This window comes from Diabrotica virgifera, chromosome 1 (genome assembly GCF_917563875.1).
Source record: "Diabrotica virgifera virgifera chromosome 1, PGI_DIABVI_V3a".
NCBI lineage: Eukaryota > Metazoa > Arthropoda > Insecta > Coleoptera > Chrysomelidae > Diabrotica > Diabrotica virgifera.
The window spans coordinates 122705538-122729098 of record NC_065443.1 but is presented as its reverse complement, the minus strand read 5'-3'; the positions used below and the strand labels follow the sequence as shown (position 1 = coordinate 122729098).

General features: G+C 31.1%; 1 protein-coding gene across 2 annotated transcripts in view; it reads right to left on the bottom strand.

Moving 5' to 3' along the window:
• Positions 1–14718, bottom strand: part of LOC114333773 (ATP-binding cassette sub-family C member 4-like) — a 91881-nt gene extending 77163 nt beyond the window's left edge. For both annotated transcript variants that reach the window (XM_028283768.2, XM_050644058.1), the window contains exon 1: positions 14557–14718. The gene's annotated coding sequence lies outside the window, so the exon portion shown is untranslated. The remainder of the gene's footprint in view (positions 1–14556) is intronic.
• Between the last annotated feature and the right edge of the window lie 8843 nt (positions 14719–23561).

Below are 23561 nucleotides of genomic sequence, written 5' to 3'. Positions count from 1 at the left end.
ATCATAAAAAACCGCAAATCTCTTTATTTATAGAAAAAAAACTGGATCTGTTCAGCTTACATAAATATTGATAAGTATAAGTAATTTTAAAAAATCCACATAATGATCATTAGATTTGTGTAGGTACCTACATACTTATACGAGGAGTTGAACAAAATACTAGAGTAGCCACTGTTACAAATTAACAAGAGGTTTTTCTTCCTTTATACAGTGGGCCAATTTCCAAAATCTAAAAATATGCAAAAACACGTCAAAGGGCCTAGCCGGGTAAGATGATGAAAGTGCCCCCAACTCGATTCGAATTCCATATGGGTCACCGTTTAGCATATATAGTGAAACTAACTTCCTGAAATTTTTAGCCCCCTAGGTGGTCATGTGACCCACCTAGAGCCTAATTAGGCTTTTTAAGTTTTTATTTTTTATCTCAGCCGCATCGAGAACTAGCGAAAAACTTTAAATAAAAAATTTGTAAGATTTAAAAAGTTCTGTGCGAAAAATTTTTTTTTTAATTTTTGGCGGGAAATTTAAATTTTAGAACGATTTTAAAATTTTAAATGAGTATAAAAAAATAGCTAAGACATTCGTTTTCACGAAAAAAATATATAACGTGTATTTTTGCATAATGTTTCACCCTAAATTTTTTCAAATTTTTAAAATTGGTGAAACGCACCTTCAAAAATAAAAAACCGCATTTTTTCGGTTTTTTTTTTCGTTTTTTGATAAAATTTTATACATATTTTTCAAAAAAGGTAACACCGTCACTGGAACAGGTAAAAAATTTAAAAAGAATTGGGTTTGCTTAATAAAAATTTTTGTAACACCATCCATTTTCAAGATACAGGGCGTTGAAGAAAACAAAATTTTACACATTTTTTACGATTTTGCCGAAACTACTTTCAACATTGTAATAAAACTTGGCGGGTTTTAAGAGGTAGTTATTGTGCATGTTTTGACATACAATTAAGGATTTGATATTCATCATTGGCGCGCGTAGGGGTAATGGTCTGAACTTTTCAAAGAAAAAAAGATAGTACGCCACTGACATATTTCAAATTAACAATCATTTTTAAATTCCTCATTCAATTTGCGACAAAAAAACTATCTTATCATTTTTTCATGAGGCGCCGTTTTGCTGCAAAAAATAAAATACCTTAACGCTTCCAAAGTATTCGAATTAGTTTTTATAATGGACGTACAAGTTTACGTATGTAGATGTAGAAACTACTAATAGAAGTTCGAATACTTTGTAAGAGTTAAGATGTTTTATTTTTTGAATAAAAATTGCGCGTCGTATGAAAAAATAGGAAGATAGATTTTTTGTCAAAAATTAAACGAGGAATTCAAAAAGGATTGTTAGTTTGAAATATATCAGTGGCGTACTATCTTTTTTCTTTAAAAAGTTCAGACTATTACCCGTATACGCGCCAATGATAAATATAAAATTCTTAATTGTATGTCAAAAAATGTACAACAACTACCTCTTAAAACTTGCCAAATTTTATTACAATGTTGCCAGTAGTTTCGGCAAAATCGTAAAAAATGTGTAAAATTTTGTTTTCTTCAACGCACTGTATATTGAAAATGGATGGGATTACAAAAAAATTTTATTAAGCAAACCCTAATTATTTTTCACTTTTTTTTAACTATTCTAGTGACGGTATTACCTTTTGGAAAAATATGTATAAAATTATATCAAAAAAAGAAAAAAACACCGAAAAAATGCGGTTTTTTATTTTTAAAGGTGCGTTTCACCAATTTTAAAAATTTGAAAAAATTCAAGGTGAAGTATTATGCAAAATGCACGTTATATATTTTTTTCGTGAAAACGAATGTCTTAGTTATTTTTTTATACTCATTTAAAATTTTAAAATCATTCTAAAATTTAAATTTTCCGCCAAAAATTAAAAAAAAAAATTTGGACAGAACTTTTTAAAGCTTACAACTTTTTTATTTATAGTTTTTCGCTAGTTCTCGATGCGGCTGAGATAAAAAATAAAAACTTAAAAAGCCTAATTAGGCTCTAGGTGGGTCACATAACCACCTAGGGGGCTAAAAATTTCAGAAAGTTAGTTTCACTATATATGCTAAACGGTGACCTATATGGAATTCGAATCGAGTTGGGGCCACTTTTCATCATCTTACCCGGCTAGGCCCTTTGTTTGTGAGGTTGGACATTTTGTAGACTAGTTTTCAACGTCAATCCTCTAGCGGGGGCGGACGCAACCCTCAAAATCTTTAATGGAAAGAGGGTGATGCCTCATTTTAAAGGTCGCTCAACTACCTTTTCAAAAACACCACACATTTCTTTTCAGTAATTTTGGAAAAATCTTGGACTCAATACTCCAAAAAACTTTTGGAGTTCTGAACTCGATACTTAATATCTTTACAATTTCACTTGATTTTTCCAAAAGCACCTACTAAAAGGAAGTATAATGTATCTGGTATTTTTGAAAAAGTTGGTTGAATGACCTTTAAAATGAAGTATCACTCAACCCCCCTTTCATTAAAGATTTTGGGGGTTGTGTCCGCCCCCGATAGAGTGTTGATATAATTTAGTTGAAAACTGGTATATAAAATGTACGCCTCACAAATTAATTTGACCCTCTATTCTTGGAGTGGTACCCTCTATTCTTGGAGTTCTGAACTCGATACTTAATATAATTACGCTTTTACTTGATTTTTCCAAAAATACTTTAAAAAAATACTCAAATAGTATAGTCCTGTCGCCAGGGGGGGTACAACAGCCTCGTTAATTCAGATGGACTTACTCAAGTTTTTTTTATGTATTTTGACCCGAAGAACACGAATTTTTTGGGTAACAGTTGATCCGGATGTCGATAAGATTGTTATAGACCAAGAACTTGAGGAATCAAATAACAGCGATTTTTGGCAAAACAAAACAATATTTTGTATTTTTTGGGCCATTTTAAGTAAAAAATATTTCTACAAGTTTTTTCGTAGGATGCACAGTTTTCGAGATAAACGCGGTTGAACTTTAAAAAAATCGAAAAATTGCAATTTTTGAACCCGAATAACTTTTGATTAAAAAATAAAATAGCAAGTCTGCTTACCGCATTTGAAAGTTTAAGTCAAATTATATCGGTTTTGATTATTTGCATTGGTAAAAATTTATTTTTTTATTGTTTAGCAAAGCTATAAACACGTAGGGTTTCCCGTGCTTTTACATGCGTTTTAACGCATGTAACATAGAAATAGTCTTGATTGCACTAGTACCTATTCTACCTACTCGTTCGATTTTAAATGAGAAATCATAGAAACATCACTCACGCACTAGTTGTTTGTAGCTTTGTTTAACAATAACACAATAAATTTTTAGCAATGCAAATAATCAAAACCGACATAATTTGACTTGAACTTTCAAAGGCGCTAAGCAGAATTGCTATTTTATTTTTTAATCAAAAGTTATTCGGGTTTAAAAATTGCAGTTTTTCGATTTTTTGAAAGTTCAACCGCGTTTATCTCGAAAACTGTGCATCCTACTAAAAAACTTGTAGAAATATTTTTTGCTTAAAATGACCCAAAAAATACAAAATATTGTTTTGTTTTGCCAAAAATCGCTGTTATTTGATTCCTCAAGTTCTTGGTCTATAACAATCTTATCGACATCCGGATCAACTGTTACCCAAAAAATTCGTGTTCTACGGGTCAAAATACATAAAAAAAACTTGGGTAAGTCCATCTGAATTAACGAGGCCGTTGTACCCCCCCTGGCGACAGGACTAGTAGCATACTCAAAAAAAACATTCAATTTGGAGTTCAATATTCCAAAAAAATTTGGAGTTCTGAACTCGTTACTTAATATCTGTAGGTACGGTTTCACTTCTTGATTTTTACGAAAGTAATGAAAAGAAAAAGAAAGTACTTACATTACTCTGGGCTAATTAGCAAAATAGGTACAAGGAAAATTTATTTACCAGCAATTTTATTACTGGAATCGAATCTTATGATTCTATATATTAATAATGTAGGTATGCAAAGTCCGCAGATGGTGTGCTACTTTTTTATAAACAAAATGGCGCCCGAAAATCGTGTTTTTTTCAATTTTTGCTCTATAAGTCGAAATATTTGAACTTTACATAAAAAACACCTAAATAAATATTCACCGTAATTAAAATCTGCTTGGAAACGTGTTTTTCTCGATTTACTTCGACGAAAATTTTCCCCGGAAAATGCGGGTTTCTCCAACAAAATCTTTAATTTTCAACTAAAATTTTAAATAAGTAATTGTTTATCAATAATTAAATAACTTGGTAATATAAAAGCTCTTTTCACATAGATTATAATTCCAGACGCCGATGGAAATTCAATAAACAGTTTAGCAACAATTGAATTGTTAATTAAAAATTTACGGTCGCTATAATAACCACAATAATTATGATACATAAGAATAACTGTGATTTTTGTATAAAAAGACACTGTACCTATCTAATATAGTTTACAGAATTGAAATTGGACTATTTAGCCCAGTAAATGAACGGGAAATTCGGCGATACCGTGTAATTTTCAGGGGTAACTCCGAATTGCATGAAAATTTGGATTTAGGTTCTACTTACCCTCCACTTCAAAGTTGAATTTGTGCCGTTGGTTGCTTTTACTTGGGGGGTGACAGTCACCCCTTCTCGGGGGCGAAAAAACACACGTTCAAGATAAGACCGGAAATGGATAAATTGCCTGATTTTAAGCAACTTTTGTTCTACAGAGTTTTTTACTTAAGTCAATACTTTTCGAGTTATTTCCCATTGAAAATGTTGATTTTTCGACAAAAAAAACTACGTTTTCAGACGGTTTTTCGCAAATAACTCAAAAGTAAATATTTTATCGAAAAAAATATCCTTAGCAAAAGTGTAGCTTATAAAAAACCCAAAAAAATGGTGTATCAGTAAAGTCTATCAATCAAATAAAAACAAAGTTGCAGCTCATGAAAAATACGTTCTTATTCGTCTAATTCCAAATCGAATATTTCAAGGTGAAATCACCGAAAAATTAAGCACTTTTCGAGAAAAACCCATTTAAACTTTTTTAAAGTGTTTATAAAAAGCTTTGTTTTAATTGTTAACAAAACTTTTAGCATTAAAAATAAGCGAGTTACGCTCAAAATAAAGTTGGCCCTCTTTTTTTTTGTAAAAAAATCATGAAAATCTCGCCGTGTTTAGCTCCCCAAATGAAATTAATCGCTACCGCTTTACAAACAATTTACTTACCTATCTATTTTTTATATGATCTGTCAGTCTCACCCGTTTAAAGTGTTTATTTTTGAAAGAGTTATAATTGAGAAAGCTTGAATGGGTCACTAATCACGAGTGTATGCAAATTTTGAACAGTCATATCTTAACCAATTTTTGTCTTACGGAGAAACAAAATGAAACTAGCATATTTATAATAGCAAAACCTACATTTTTCTACTCTTTAAGATTTTTCTTATCACTAATACTTTTTAAGTTATTTTGAAAAAATGAAATTTTTTAAAAATTTTTAGAATATTTTTTAACTATAAAACTAAATGTTTTTAAAAATAAGCCCTTCAAACCAAATCAAACTTACAGATCATATAAATAATACACATACAGTTAAAATAGATGGTAAAGCCAAACGATTAATTTCATTTAGGGTGCTAAATAAAAGGAGGTTTTCACGATTTTTTTTACCAAAAAAAAGGAGCCAACTTTTTTTAGTGTAACTCGTTTATTTTTGATGCTGTAAACTTTTGTAAAAGACAAACAATAAGTTTTTTTTTGATACTTTAAGAATGTTAATAAGGTTTTCCCGAAAAACGCTTCTTTCTTCGGTGATTTCGCGTTGAATTATTCGATTTGGAATTAGACGAATAAGAAAGTATTTTTCATGAGCTACAACTTTGCTTCTACTCAATTTGTAGACTTTACTGGTACACCATTTTTTTAGTTTTTTTTTATAGGCTACACTTTTGCTAAAATTATTTTTTTCGATAAAATATTTACTTTTTGAGTTATTTGGGAAAAACGGTCTGAAAACGTAGTTTTTTTGTCGAAAAATCAACATTTTAAATCGCGAATAACTCGAAAAGTATTGACTTACGTAAAAAACTTTATAGAACAAAAGGTGCTTAAAATAAGTCAATTTATCCATTTCCGGCCTTATTTTAAACACGCGTTTTTCACCCCCCGAGAAGGGGTAAATGTCACCCCCCAAGTAAAAGCAACCAACGGTACTAATTCAACTTTGAAGTGGAGGGTAAGTAGAACCTAAATCCAAATTTTCATGCAATTCGGAGTTGCTCCTGGAAATTACACTTCAAAACGGTCATTTATTGGGCTAATTTAAACGGCCTCAGGAATATTTTAAATTTATAAAAAAATTTTTGGCTTACAAACAAATTGAATATCTCGGGAAATTAAATTAAATTAAATTAAATCATGAAAAGGGTATTCGAAAAAAAGCGGAAGGATGCTTCTTTGAAAAGAAAAAAAAAACGTTTAACTATGATAAGTGGATCCTGAGATACCACCGGTCATAGTTGACCGGCATTTACGGCAAAGATATAAACAATAGGATCATCATTTTCAAACCATCACCTTTTTATTTTTGTCCTCTTTCTCTACACTGATTGTCATATCTTTAGAATACCCATAACATATATTATTATAATAAAAACTATTGACATTATGAGTGAAAATTGCCAAAAATACCAAAATTCCAATCAAAAATTAGGTTGGAGAAAATGTAATCTCAAAGTTCAAAATCGGTATACGTTAAAAAAATGCATTTTCTTGGCTTCCCATGGATTTTTGGCTCCCAATTTTCTTCATTCTTTTTTGTTCCCAAGTAACTCGAGTAGAGCCATCTAACTAACGCATTACTAAATGTCAAACTTGCTTTTGTTTTGTTATAATAGATTTATTTATTTATAAGAAAAGAAAACTACATAATTTTTCCAGTTGCAGACTTTTTTTTAAATAAACTTACCACAAGTGTACCTTTTAACGTTAAAAACACAAATATTCTCATTTGAAAGTTGTATAATTATTTAAACAATTTTATTTAAACAAATTAAAAAATTTTGTTATAATAAATAAATAAATTTATTATAACAATACAAAAGCAACTTTGACATTTAATAATGCATTAGTTAGATGGCTCTACTCGAGTTACTTAGGAACAAAAAAATAATGAAGAAAATTGCTCCATGGGAAGCCGAGAAAATGCATTTTTTTAACGTATAGTTATTGTGGTTATTATAGCGACCGTAAATTTTTAATTAACAATTCAATTGTTGCTAAACTGTTTATTCAATTTCCATCGGCTTCTGGAATTATAATCTATGCGAAAAGAGCTTTTATATTACCAAGTTATTTAATTATTGATAAACAATTACTTATTTAAAATTTTAGTTGAAAATTAAAGATTTTGTTGGAAAAAACCGCATTTTCCGGAGAAAATTTCCCTCGAAGTAAATCGGGAAAAACACATTTCTATGAAGAATTTAATTACGGTGAATTTTTATTTGGGTGTTTTTGGTGTAAAGTTAAAATCTTTCGAGTTATAGAGCAAAAATTGAAAAAAAAAACACGATTTTCGGGAGACATTTTGTTTATAAAAAAAGTAGCACACCATCTGCGGACTTTGAATACCTATATTATTAATATATAGAATCATACGATTCGATTCCAGCAATAAAATTGCTGGTAAATAACTTTTCCCAAAAATGGCCTATTCACCGATAATCTGCCCAGATTAATAGGTACTCCATTCTTCCGGTATTTTATTGTGTTTTATGATTTTGTTCATTAATGTTGTTAATTACTGGTCTATCAAAGCTGCATTGCTGCAGCTTTTCAAGGGCTTTTTGAACTTCCTCTGTACTTATATTAACATCTTCATTTGTGGCAATTTCTGATGTTTCCAGTTCTAGCATCATTTGTTCTTATTCTGGACAGAACTTATTTGAGTATTAAGACATGAGATCAAGACATTCTTGATAGAGAATATTATCTATTATTTGCTCATATGTCATTGACAAGTTACGATATTGTTTTTATTCTAGAACAATTATTCTTTCAAAATCATGTCACGTTCGAGGAAAAATTTAAACAAATATATCACATAGCTATAAATATAATTATTGTATGTAAAATATTTTGAATTTATTTATTTTTTAATAAACATTCATTCTACTTATTAGTTAACACAAACCATTAATTACTTACCGCAAGTTATTTCCATTTTGTTAGAAAAAATATTTTTTAATTTAAATTTAAATTTAAATGATTTTAAATGAATAGTTAATTATTCACCAATGCATGTTCCAGTAGAAGAATTATTAGGAATTATACGCCAAAAATATGCAATACCTCAGGATCTACTAAACCTGACCATAGTCTTAGCGCCAGCTATGTCACCGTGCCTTTTTCAATTCTGATGAGCAAACTCAACGGTTTCTTATGGATTTCTGGCTGCTGATTAAGAATTTCGAGGGTGGATTTCGATCCGAGTGGTCAAAAAATTGTTATAAACAATTTAATTGTTTATAAATTGTTTATAAGTTTCTAACTCATAAACTAAAATAGATAAAAAAAATTTTCAAATAAAATTTGTTCCTTAATAAAAAACAAAATATGGCGTTTACCAAACTTAAATACAATAATTAGTCCATTTACTCACGGATTTTGCTGTATAATCGCGCTAATTTGTTTATAAACAAAATAGCATACTTTCTGCGAACTTTGTATACCCATAATACTAATATATAGTTCGTCCGATATAACTATTCCCATGCGTCACGATTCATTTTCAAACAAATTAAGTCAAAACATAAAGTGAACCGTAAGCCGATGAGTGTAGTATATAGTATACAGTATACAAAATGTATATACACGTCAACTTTTGTTTCACTTTATGTTTTAACTTAATTTGTTTGAAAATGAATCGTGACGCATGGGAAAAGTTATAGCGGACGAACAATATGCAATCTTAAGATTCGATTCCAACAATTTTATTAATACAGTCAAACCCGCTTATTGGAATAGCCTTCGTGCCAATAAAAAGTATTCCTAGAACCGGGATATTCTAATAACCGATCATTGGTGGCTAGTAGAAACGTTTCGGGACCTCAAATTTCTATTCCTTAAACCGGGATATTCCTATAACCGGTATTCTAATAAGCGGGCTCGACTGTAGTACGTTCTTTAACGGTAAAATATTTCAAAACCTCTAAATTTTAAAGAACCGCTTGGATTGACATAAACTTTGGCACATATATAGCTAACATGTCAAAGAAAAAAAATGACATTGTGCCGATGTGTGCTTTTGCACTGGCGGTACGTTTGACCCCTTCTTGAGGGTGAAAAAAGTTACTTTAAAATAAGTCCGGAATTCGATCAACAACTTTTATTCTATAGAGTTCTTTCACCAAGTAAATACTTTTTGAGTTATTTGCGAGTGAATATGTTCATTTTTCAACAAAAATTAAAACACGTTTTAGACCATTTTTCGCCAATAATTCAAAAAGTAAATATTTTATCGAGAAAAGGGTTTTAACAAAAATATAGTCTATAAAAAAGTGAAAAAATTGGTGTATGCATGAGGTCTCTAGACCTAGTAAAAGCAGAGTTATAGCTAATGAAAAATAGGTTCATATTCCCCAAATTAAAAATAGAATATTTCAACGTGAAATAACCAAAAAATGAAGCACTTTTGGGGAAAACTCATTACAACGTTTTTAAAGTGTTTAAAAAAAGCTTTATTTCTGTTTTTATAAAAAAATAAAGTGGATCCCTTTTGTTTTGGCAAAAAAAATCGTGAAAATCACCCCCTAATTAGGAACTTAAATGAAATTAATCATTACCGCTTCACAAGTTGCTTTACTTCTGTTGTGTTTATGTGATCAGTAAGTTTCATCGATTCAAAGTGCTTATTTTTGAAAAAAAATGGGGTAATAAGAGGCAATTGAAGCGTAGCACTGGCCCCTATACCGTAAGCCCTAGATATAGCAGACTACCCTGCCATAAACCCAAACCACGTTAGCTGTATAAAACGGGAGACTACTATTAGTAACAATCTTTTGACCACTCGGACCGAAATCTACAAGACATACACTACATGAGTTACCGGAGTAGTTGTTAAGAAAGTAAGTTGTGAGCAAAAATGACCCATTTTTCATTATTTAAACAATGATTCCCTTATAAATCATATACTTTCTTAAAAATTTCTTTTGTTTTTATCTAAACTTTGATACACCTATCATGTTTTTCTTAACCTGTATTGAATTACATTTTGATTTTATTTTATTTTAGTGCAGTCACTGAAGGTTTTCACCTCCGATTTCGTTGAACCTCCATCGATTTTCATGAAAATTGGTGAGCAGTTAGATGATACCTTAAGGAACAAAAGTGACATGATGCTAACTTGCGCTTTTACCCTGGGGGTGGATGCCACCCCTTTTCTGGAGTGAAAATTATTTTATTAAAAATAATACTATAAATCGATAGAGGGACAAATTCTAAGCAAAATTTGTTATATTAAGTTATTAACGTAAATCAATACTTTTTTAGTTGTTAAAGATCAAATATTTTATTTTTCGTAAAAAAATGCATGTTTTAAAGCTGTTTTTCACGTATAACTCAAAAATATTAGCTGTTACAAATAGTATATTACATACCTAGCGGGAAAGTACTTTATTTCAGCCGAGCGGCAAGGTAGTTTACCGAGGTGCGAAGCACCGAGGTAAACTACAGACGCGAGGCTAGAATGAGTTCCCGCGAGGTTTGTATACTATTTTACTCACAATCGGTTAGTAGTTTATGGATTTCTAATACTCACAATCTACCAATAATAATTTCGTTTCAAATATCTGTATCCATTTTCATTATGTGATAAGATGAATTATTTTAAGTAACCTGTGAGATCGTTGCTAGGTAACAAAACAAGTTTGTTGAATCTGACATTTAGGCGATACACGACGCCATTAATTGTACATATAATCAAATTGTGTTTATTTTACAAAAATGCCTGATAGTGAATTTGAATGTACGCCACCAGAACTGCGGGTAGCTGCAGAGAGAGCTACTGAAGGAATAATTCCTGAAAAAAGCAGGGAGACGTATAAAAACACCTATGAACTATACAGTAAATGGTGCGTGGCTAAAGGTGTGCAGCATACCTCTGAGACGGTACTTCTTGCTTATTTTTGTGAAATGAGCAAAGAAAGTAAAGCCTCCACATTATGGTCAAGATATTCGATGTTGCGAGCAGTATTAAACTTTAGGCATAATGTTGATATTAGTAAATACGTAAAATTGCGGGCATTTTTGAAAAGGCAGAATGTGGGATATCAAGCTAAAAAGTCAAGTGTTTTTTCTGAAGCAGACATCGATACATTTTTAAACAATGCCCCGATAGAAAATCTTCCTCAAAAGGTAATTTTAATTTATTTAGTGCATATTAAATATATGTTATATTAAATTTTTTTAGGTTGCTTTAATTATTGGCATTTCCGGAGCCTGTAGGTGCGATGAACTTTTAAAAATGAAAATAAGTGACCTGGATATTTTAGAAAATCGAATTATAATAGTGATTCCTGTCACAAAAACCTACTCTTCCCGTACATTTGTAATTACAAAATCGGAATGGATAAAAATAATAAAGCAATACTGTGACCTTCGTAATACCATTGACTCTGATAGATTTTTTTTACAAATAAGATTTAGTAAAATTACACGACAGCCTTTTTGGCATAATGCTATAGGAAGTTTTCGCAAAAAAATAGCAACTTATTTAAAGTTGGAAAATGTTAACAGGTTTACAGGACATTGTTTTAGACGTACTTCAGCAACATTATTAGCAAATACAGGTGGAGACATCCTACAGTTGAAAAAGTTGGGGGGTTGGAAATCCAACACCGTAGCAGAGGGATATGTGGAGAATTCATTACATGGACAAATAAAAATTGCTAATATGTTGTCTCATGTAGAAAATCCAGAAACGTCGGCGTCATCATCTATTTCTGAAACTCATAATTGTGAGCAACACGGTCTTACTTTAACCGTTAATAGTAATCATAATTCCAATGTAACTATTAATATTTATAATTCCAAATAGTTTTCTTTTTGTTATTGTTGTTGTTGTTTCTTAATTAAATAAATGTTAAGTGGATTCTATTCTTTCTAAACCATCTTTTAATCAAAAATGACATTGACATTTGCAGGTAGAAAAGTGACAGATGCTAGCCGGGAAAGTAAAGTAAGTAATAAGTCGCCTCCTGATTACTTCAAAGGTTAGAAATCCATAAATTACTAACCGATTGTGAGTAAAAAGTTATTCTTACCAAAATTGAAGACAATAAAAAATTTTACTCACAATCGGTTAGTAATTTATGGATTTCTAACCTTTGAAGTAATCAGGAATCGACTTATTACTTACTTTACTTTCCCACCTAGCAGGGAAAGTACTTTCCCGGCTAGTATCTGTCACTTTTCTACCTGCAAATGTCAATGTCATTTTTGATTAAAAGATGGTTTAGAAAGAATAGAATCCACTCAACATTTATTTAATTAAGAAACAACAACAAGAATAACAAAAAAAAAACTATTTGGAATTATAAATATTAATAGTTACATTGGAATTATGATTACTATTAACGGTTAAAGTAAGACCGTGTTGCTCAAAATTATGAGTTTCAGAAATAGATGATGACGCCGACGTTTCTGGATTTTCTACTGTTTCATCACATAATGAAAATGGATACAGATATTTGAAACGAAATTATTATTGGTAGATTGTGAGTATTAGAAATCCATAAACTACTAACCGATTATGAGTAAAATAGTATACAAACCTCGCGGGAACTCATTCTAGTCTCGCGTCTGTAGTTTACCTCGGTGCTTCGCACCTCGGTAAACTACCTTGCCGCTGGGCTGAAATAGAGTACTTTCCCGCTAGGTATGTAATATACTATAATACACTATTTGCTCAAGGTACTAAACTAATGTTAATTCAAAGTGAGTTATAGGTAATTGAATGTATATTTTTTTCGATGAGTACTCAAATCTAAGTATTCAAGCTTAAAAAACAGGTAAACGATGCATTTTATAAAATATACTTCTTAAACACTTATCAAAGTATTTCAGAATACCTTACAAATGAGCTCCAAAAGAAGTTAATAGCATCAAAATTAAGCAAGTTATGATGAAACTAAGAGAACCCTTTCGAATTTTTTACGAAAAAGTGAAAAATAACGCCATTTCCACAAAAATTAAAATTTATAGTAATCCTTAAAAAGGTTTATTTGTATTAGCATAAGTAATGACTTTAACAATTTTCATCGGTTTAGAATGCATATTTTTGAAAAAAAGATATAATTTAAAAAAATCAGAATTTTTAAAATTATCGTCATTTTCATTTTCTTTTGATAATAACCATAAAAATACTCAATATACGTAAAAAAGGGTAAATAACCAAATTTTAGTTTTTTTATACCAAATATCATACCGTTTTACCATTTCTTTTGGGTGAAAAATAACCGAGATAGAAACGTTTAAAGCTTAAATTTTGGTGCGAGAACCATGTAACTGTGGCCATTTAATCTTTGATTTTTAAAAAAGTAAGGGGTTTGAAAGATTATATTTAACGCGTTTTAATAACCTTTGGAATTACCTTTCAAACCGTTTTTAGGTGATCCTGATATCTTAAAAAATAACGGAGTTATTAAAAAAAACGATAACATTTTTTGGAAAAAATTTTAAAAGATAAAGTTTAAAAAATGTTTGAAGCATAAATTTTAATGCTATTAACTTGTTCGGTATCTCATTTGATAGATATTTTTAAGTGCTTTCACAAATGTTAAATGAGTTTATTCTATGAAATGGATCATGTTCCCGTAATTTAAGCTTGAATACTTAGAATTGAATACTCGCCGAAAAAATATGCATTCAATTACCTATAACTCACTTTTAGTTAATACTAAAAGGTTATTTTAGTAAGGAGTTTATTTAATTTTTTATTGGCTTCAATTTTGGTAATAATAACTTTTTTGTAAAAACTTATAGTTTTGGAGTTATCTATGAAAAATCGGTTAAAAACATGCATTTTTCTTACGAAAAATTAAAATTTTTGATCTTTAATAACTCAAAAAGTTTTTATTTATTTTAATAACTTTATATAACAAATTTTGCTTAGAATTTGTCCCCCTATCTAATTATGGGGTTATTTTTAATAAAATAATTTTCACCCCGAGAAGGAGTGGCATCCACCCCCAGGGTAAAAGCGCAAGTTGGCACCATGTCACCTTTGTTTCTTGAGATATCCTCTAACCACTCACCAATTTTCATGCAAATCGATGGAGGTTGAACGAAATCGGAGGTAATAGCTCATATCCACCTTCAGTGACTCTCCACTATTTGATCAGGCTATATATTTATTTAATTTCCACTTCTCCTTGCACTTCCCAAATTTGTGCCTTATTGTTGATACAAATTAATTCGCTTAGTTTTTTTTATAATAATAGATTCTTTAATATAATTAAAATGATTAAAAATTTATATCATTTTGCTAATATTTACTTACCTTCTTTATTAAAAGCTTCCTTCCTGGAACCACGAACAAACACGTTATGGCAACGACACCATCTCCATTGTAAACCTATTCTTTTCACAATGAGACTGTCAATTTATAATACTAAAGGACATGTTAAGGTAGTCAATTGGGTCGCAAAAAGATTCATACATTTACTATATGGACACATATTCCAAATAGTTTTAATTTTTTAACCTTCAAGACGACGCAACTTTGTTAATTCTTCATTTTTTGCCCAATTTTGTTTTTGAATGATGTGTTATGAGTAGTAATTTCCTCACTTAAGCTATTTAGTTCGTGTATGGAACAAAGTACAAAATACTGTCTTTTTAACTCGATGATGCAAGCTTGGAAGAACTCAAAAAACCTTTTTTGTTTCTTTACGATTTTTTTATGACTTACACTCAATAGGCAAGCAATAATTATGTTACTATAAAAACTTTAAGTTTAGCTTGAAAATTAAATTAGTACAAGAGAATATCGATATAATAAAAATTTCTTCTTCTTCTTCTTTAAGTGCCTTGTCCTCCCAGAACATTGGAGATCAGTCGCATGATCTTTAGTTTGTCCACAGCTGACCTAAATAGTGTCGTGGTGCTAACTCCATATAGCCCGATCAAAGAACAATCTGACCCCAAAAAAAAATAAAGGAAGGATCAAAATTTGGGAATAGGTAGTTGAAATTGTCTATTATTAATAATGGAGGGGAATACCCCCCTCTCGAAGATGAAAAAAATGCATTCAAAATAAGACCAGAATTGGATAAAATGACTAATTCTAAACAACTTCATCTTCTTCTATATACGGGTGTTAGTAAATAAGAATGAAAAATTTTAAGGGCTAATTTTACATGAAAAATTAATACCAGTTTGCTCTATAAACTTATGTCCGCAAATGCTTAGTTTCGGAGATACGGGGTGTTGAAATTTTTATTTCAAACTGCCAATTTATTTATTGCTCTAAGACCAGTTGAGCTATGAAAATGAAATTTGGTGAGTTTTAGGAGGTAATTATTACAAATTTTTTAACATACAATTTGGAATTTTGTATTCATCATTGGAGCGCCTACGGGCAATGGTCTGAATTTTTTTATAGAAAAAAATAGTATGCCACTGAGATATTTCGAATTAAAAATTATTTTTAAATTTCACGTCTAATTTATGATAAAAAACCTTTCTTGCCTTTTTTTCATATGATGCAGCATTTTTATGCAAAAAAAATAAAACATCTTGGCGCGTATTTTTCATTTTTTAATATATCATCAAGAACTATCCAATATAATAATACTAAACTAGAACAATAACAGAAAATATTACTAATACCATTTCAACTAGGTACAAAGCTGCAAGACATGTTTAAAATGATCTCCTTTACAGGTAACAGAAGAAGTTTATAATCATCATTGGCGCGCGTACGGGTAATGGTCTGAATTTATTGAATAAAAAAATAGTACGCCACTGAAATATGTCAAACTAAAAATCATTTTTGAATTCCTCGTTCAATTGACGACAAAAAAATCTTTCTTGCCTTTTTTTCATATGCGGCGCCGTTTTTATGCAAAAAAATTAAACATCTTAACGTTGACAAAGTATTTGAACTAAGTTTCTATGCATATAGAAACTAGCTTAAATACTTGGTAAGCGTTAAGATGTTTTATTTTTTTGTATAAAAACGGCGCCTTGTATGAAAGAAAGTAAAGAAAAATTTTTTATCGTAAATTGAACGAGGAATTCAAAAATGATTTTTAGTTTGACATATCTCAGTGGCGTACTATTTTTTTGTTAAAAAAATTCAGACCATTACCCGTACGCGCGCCAATGATGATTATAAACTTCTTCTGTTATCTGTAAAGGAGATCATTTTAAACAAAGCTTTGTACATAGTTGAAATCTTATTAGTAATATTTTCTGTTATTGTTCTAGTTTAGTATTATTATATTGGATAGTTCTTGATGATGTATTAAAAAATGAAAAATACGCGCCAAGATGTTTTATTTTTCTGCATAAAAACGCTGCATCATATGAAAAAAAGGCAAGAAAGGTTTTTTATCATAAATTAGACGTGAAATTTAAAAATAATTTTTAATTCGAAATATCTCAGAGCCGTACTATTTTTTTCTATAAAAAAATTCAGACCATTGCCCGTAGGCGCGCCAATGATGGATACAAAATTCTAAATTGTAGGTCAAAAAATTTGTAATAATTACCTCCTAAAACTCACCAAATTTCATTTTCATAGCTCAACTGGTCTTAGAGCAATAAATAAATTGGCAGTTTGAAATAAAAATTTCAACACCCCGTATCTCCGAAACTAAGCATTTGCGGACATAAGTTTATAGAGCAAACTGGTATTAATTTTTCATGTAGAATTAGCTCTTAAAATTTTTCATTCTTATTTACTAACACCCTGTATATAGAGTTTTTCCACTAAGTCAATACTTTTAAGTTATTTGCGAGTGAATAATATGTTCATGTTTAACAAAATAAAACATGTTTTTGGACGGTTTTTGGGAGATAACTCAAAAAGTAAGTATTTTAGCGAAAAAAATATTCTCAGCAAAAATATAGCTCATAAAAAATTGAAAAAAATGGTGTATACATGAGGTCTGTAGACCCAGTAGAAGCAGAGTTGCAGCTAATGAACAGTAGGTTCTTCTTTGTCAAATTCCAAAACGAATATTTCAATGTGAAATAACCCAAATACGGGGCACTTTTAGGGGAAAATTCATTTTAACTTTTTTAAAGTGTTTAAAAAAGGTTTATTTTTGTTTTTTAAAAAACAAAATAATAATATAATAACAAAGTAATATTAAAAGTACATGAATTACGCTCAAAATATTGTTGGTCCCTTTTATTTTTTGTTTTAATGTCTTATTTTAAACTCAATTTTTTTCAGAACTGAGCACTTTGAACCAATGGAACTTATAGATAATATAAACAATACATAAGTAAAGTAACTTGTAAAGCGGTAACGATTAATTTTATTTGTGAAGCTAATTAAGGGGTAATTTTCACCATTTTTTTTACCAAAAAATAAAATGGATCAACAATATTTTGAGCGTAACTCACTTACTTTTAATGTTAGAAGTTTTTTTAAAAAACATAAATAAACCTTTTTTTAAATACTTTAAAAAATACTTTAAAAAATTTGTAATGAATTTTCCCCGAAAAGTGCTCCGTTTTTTGGTTATTTCACATTGAAATATTCGATTTGTAATTTGACGAAGAAGAACCTACATTTCATTAGCTGCAACTCTGCTTCTACTGGGTCTGCAGACCACACGCATACACCATTTTTATCAATTTTTTATAGGCTATATTTTTACTAAGAATATTTTTTTCGCTAAAATACTTACTTTTTGAGTTATCTCCGAAAACCCGTCCAAAAATATTTTTTTTTTTTTTGGTTAAAAAGTATTGACTTAGTAAAAAAACTCTATATAGCAAAAGTTACTAAGAATTAGTCATTCTATCCAATTCTGGACTTATTTTGAACGTATATTTTTTCACCCCCGAGAAAAAATTTTTCACCCCGTATTTTTCAATTTGTGTAAAATGGAGGGGATGTAGAATTGTAAACTTTTTCTTATATAATAATAGACAATTTCAACTACCTATTCCCAAATTCTCATACTTCCTTTATTTTTTTGGAGGTTTTCGTAAAATTTTGCGTTCCCTGATCAGGCTAATACCACTGGCGGAGGTTCCTAAGCCAGAATTTTTTTCTGCGTCCTGGGCCGCGCTTTCCCTCTATCTTTCCTTGGATAATTACATGTAGCATTTCATATTTCTGCTTCCTCATCACGTGGGCAAAACACTCTAGTTTTCTTCTTTTTATGGTATTCAGTACTTCCCTTTCTTTCTTTACCGCTGCATCACAAAAGCCCACATCTGGAGTCCATGCTTCCATTTCCATAAGATAAAATGCTGAACACATACCAGCGTAATAAACGTATTCTTAACGTTATTTTTAGCTCTCTGTTAGTTAGTACCTTTTGTATTTTCCTAAATGATATTTTCGCTTGCTATATTCTGCATTTTATTTCCTGTGATAAGTTCCATTTTTTATTCACCGAACAGCCTCGATACTTGTATGCTTGTACTCTCTGATGCCTCCATTTATTCTAATATCCGCCAAATTATTAACTATATTTTTGTTTTTGCTGATGACCATCTATTGGGTTTTCATTATGTTGATTTTCAGATCCATTTGTTGGCTATTGTCCATCAGTGAATGTAGGAGTTATGAGTACCTATGAGTAGGAGAACGTAGAGACGACACCGTTATTTTTGCAGACAGTTTGAACAGTTTACAGCAACTAATAAACAAAGTAAATGAAGTAAGTGAAAGATTTGGACTTCAAGTAAATATATCAAAAATTAATTTATGGCCATCAGCAAAAATAAAATTAGAGACACCCAACTACTTATCAATAATACACTAGTGGACCGCGTAAAACAGTATAACTATCTTGGAACAATCGTAAACGAATAATGGGATCACTCACAAGAAATAAAATGTAGAATAGAGAAGGCTAGGAGTGCATCCAATAACATGGTCAAACTCTTTAAAAGCCACAACCTTAATCTGGAGATAAAAATAAGGCTCCTACGATGTTATATCTTCTCAATACTGTATTACGGAGTTGAATCCTGGACACTCACTGAAGCAATGGAGAAAATACTTGAAGCCTTCGAGATGTGGCTATACAGGTGAATCCTAAGGATATCATGGATGGACAAGATAACCAACAAGACCGTATTACGAAGAGTGGGCAAAGAAAGAGAGGTGATGTATACCATTAAAAGGAGAAAGTTAGAATATATCGGACACATAATGAGAAACGGCACTACACTAAATACAGATTACTGAAGGTAATTCTTCAAGGTAAAGTATTCGGAAAGCGAGGAAATGGGAGAAGAAGAATATCATGGTTTAAGAACCTGAGGAAATGGTTCTCCATAACAACAACTAATCTATTTAAAGCATCAGTTAATAAAATAATTATAGCCAGAATGATCGCCAATATTCGAAACGAATAGGCACTAAAAGAAGAAGAAGAATGTATGAGTGCCTGCAAGTCATCTCTGCCCAATTGCCAGCAGAACTGAGTCATCAGCGTATCTCAGATTTTTGATCTTATTCCATTGGCAATTGTACCCTCTCTTCTGTCTTCTGCTGCTTCTCTGAAGATCTTTTCTGCATACAAATTAACCAGAAGCGCGTGAGCACGCAACCTTGTCGAACTCCTCTCAGAATAGGAATTTCTTCAAATGTCTGGTTGTTAATTCTTATGTAAGCTGTTTGATTCCAATACAAATTGGCTATAATCCGAATGTCTCGTCCATCCAGGCCTATCTCTTTTAGTATACATATTAACTTATCGTGTTGAACAGTGTCGAATGCCTTTTTATAGTCAACAAAGCAGGCATATACATCAACATTCACATCATGACATCTCTGTAGAAGAACAGCGCCTCTCTTGTACCGAAATCACTCTTGGCCGAGCTCAGATCTGCCGATGTTTTCTTCTAAAACTGTCTAAAAATTTCGATGTACTAGTATTACCTACTGTATTGTTTTTATTATTTGGATGCTGTTTCTCCTGCTTGGATGCTTGGATGCTGCTTGGAGTTAAAGCAAAGAAATAATTTTTTTACAAATTGATGTGTCCTATATGCGGAAAAGTGGTTAGATATTATTGCAAAACGTCATCCAAAATTTGGGATTTATAGAACAATATCTTCCGGTGTCCCCAGACCAAGAACTTTAAAAATTTACAAATTAAAAAAATTATTAAAAAAAATAATTTTTTATTTTATATTAATGTTTTTTTTGCTTGTTTACAACTAAGAACTTACTACAACATAGTTTATTTAATTATTTACTGTAAAGTCTTTGACACATTTTTCCACTGCTTGCGAATGACAAGGAAGTTTAGGAATTTCAAATTTATGTGAAGACGTGTCATCAATCATTTTTCTAAGTTCATCTCTTGACAATTGTTTTGCTATTGGTGGTTCTGATATTACATTAGTTTGGCAATTAAGTCAGAATACTCTTTGGCTCCAAAATTTATAGTTGGAATTTTAAACTGGCGAATTTCCTTGGTTTCTTGCTCATTCTTAGACTTGAATATGCGCCTCAAACCTAGCTCTCGGATGTGGGGTCGTTTATCACCCAACATGGCTACGAGAATATTCTCTGGATGTGCAAAATATCCATTAATTTGAATGACTTTGTTCACTATTTTCTTTAGTTTTAGTGATAAATATTGCGAGCATTGAATCATATTAAATAAATGAATTTGCCCATATTTAACTTCTGGCTTTACGTTGATTGAAAACCAAATGGGAACATACACATTTTGCAGATAAGTTGCCAAAATATTTAAATTGGTAGTCAGATTTAAAGTTCCTACATAAAGTATGTTTGCTGTTGTAATCCATCTCGAATGTGCCATCTTTCCCGGCTGTCGATATTTTAAGCTCTCTGATACGATACCATTACTTACAGCTTTGCTTTTTTCGTACAAATATTTTTGGTCTGTACCTAAGTATTAATATCTACTTCAGGAAGTTCACTTTGAAATTTTCGAAATTCAAAAACAGGTAGGGCTTCACAAGTTTCTAAAATCTTTCTTATTTCACCCGAAAATCCGGTAGGTCCTGCGGTTTCCCATCTAAATATTTCATCTAATGTCGTAATGGTAGCTCGTTTCCATGTAAAAGACAAACAGAACCACTGTAATGGTTTCTTAATTTGAAGTTGGATCCCTGATTACTGGCGAGATACACGAGTTTCTCTACCCTGTTCAGTGTGTCATCTTCGAATTTTATACCATCATCCTGTATATAATTTTGTTTGCTAACTATCATTTATTTAGTTTTCTTAACGTCGGGTTTTAATCCATACTAATGACAGGTCTGTTTTATTTTGTACATTAGATTTTGAAGGTCTTCTACGCAATTAGCAAGCACTAAAAGGTATCGTAGGCATATCTAATATTGTTCACGGTTACTCCAGTTACAATAATAGGTACCGTCGGTTGTCTCCATTAAGGCTTCTTTAAATATTTCCTCCGAATACAAGTAAAGGCAAGAAAAAAGTAAAGGCGAAAATATACAGTCTTGTCTCACTTCCACTTTTTATATTTATTTCATCAATCAGTTTTTATTCAACTTTTATTCTTGCAACTTAATGCCGCAGTATTACAGATTTGTACTTACTTACTTACTTAGTTCTAAGCATTTCTACCTTTAGGTGTAAGGCTGGTGAAGTCGAGTTTGGCATTGTAGTCTCCATGCTTGCCGATCTTGCGTTAGGTTTCTTGCACTTTCCAATGTCAATCCCTTCTTCTCGACTTCTTTCCTGATTTCATCTACCCACATAACTCTTAGTCTTCCTCTTTTGTTTTCCCCTGCACTCTCGTTTCGAACACTCGTTTTGTAAGCCTTTCGTTCGACATTCTACACACGTGCCCAAATTATCTAAGTTGTCCCTCTACTATTTTTTCATTGATTGGTTCTAGTTTTAGGTTTTGTCTAATTGTTTCGTTTCGTATTTTGTCTGTCCTCTTTCTGTTTGCTATTTTCCTCAGGAACCTCATTTCCATAGCATTGACTCTGGATTTTTGTCTCCCAGTCAATGTCCATGTCTCGCTGCTATACATGATTGTTGGTCTAACTACTGATTTAACGACTGCCGTTTTTACTTTCTCCGGTATCTCTTTTTTCCCCAAAAATGTTGTTTTCATAGTTTTCATAAGCTTCCTGTTCGTCCCATTCTCTCGTTTATTTCCATTTCTTGTTTACCATTTGATTCGATTATTACTCCTAGGTATTTAAAATATTCCACTTGCTCTAGTTGTTTCCCGTCTAATTCTATTGCGTGTGTCTTCCTCGTATTTAAAATTGTCATTGTTTTTGTTTTCTCTGTATTAATTTTCATATTTATATTTGATAGTTCTTCTTCTACGATTTCAAGGTTGTTCTGTAAGTCTTCTCTGTTTTCTGCTATCAATACCATGTCGTCTGCAAATAGTAGCTCCGATAGTTGAGTCCATTTCATTTGCCAGTATCCTAATGTTAGTTTTCTCATTCTTCTCTTGGCTTTCTTTATCGCTTCATCCAGTACCACTGAGAATAGCAGTGGACTCAGCACGCATCCCTGTTTGACACCTTGACTTGTAGTAAATTCTCTGGATTCCTCGTTATTGGTTCTTACTGTATCTGTATTATTTTTGTACATATCCTTTATTACTGCTATTATGTGTCTGTCGACTCTCCTTTCTTTTAGTGTCTTCCATACGTCCTTTATTATATATATATATATATATATATATATATATATATATATATATATATATATATATATATATATATATATATATATATAATATATATAAGCATATATGTATCTCTCTATTCTTCTTGATTACCTACTCACTTACTTGTCTTAATGTTAATATTAGGTCTTGCGTGCTTCTGTCGTTCCTGAATCCACACTGTGTGTCTTCCATAGTTGTTTCTATAATTGTTTTTATTCTTGTCTCTATGATTCTTGCGAATACCTTCCCAGGATACTTGATATGGTGATCCTCGGTAATTATTACAGTTTCTCTTGTCTCCTTTTTTGTGTATTAGTAATATAATGTCTTTCTTCCAGTCCTTTGGTAATTCTGCTCTATTTATGATATCATTCATTAGTAATTATTCGTATATCTTTATCGTCCAATCCAGCTATTTCAAATATTCCTAGAATTTTGTTATGTCGGGCCTTGTCAAAAGCCTTTTCAAAATCGATTGCACAGATGTACATTTTGATTTATATCTCTGCATCTCTGTATTAGTACTTGGATACTAAACAAGGCTTCTCTTGTACCCAAGCTAATTCTAAATTCAAATTAAGTATTGCTAATTCTGTCCTCTAACAGCGTGTAAATTCTGCTGTGTATTACTCGCAGGAAGATCTTCAAAACGTGACTCATCAGACTT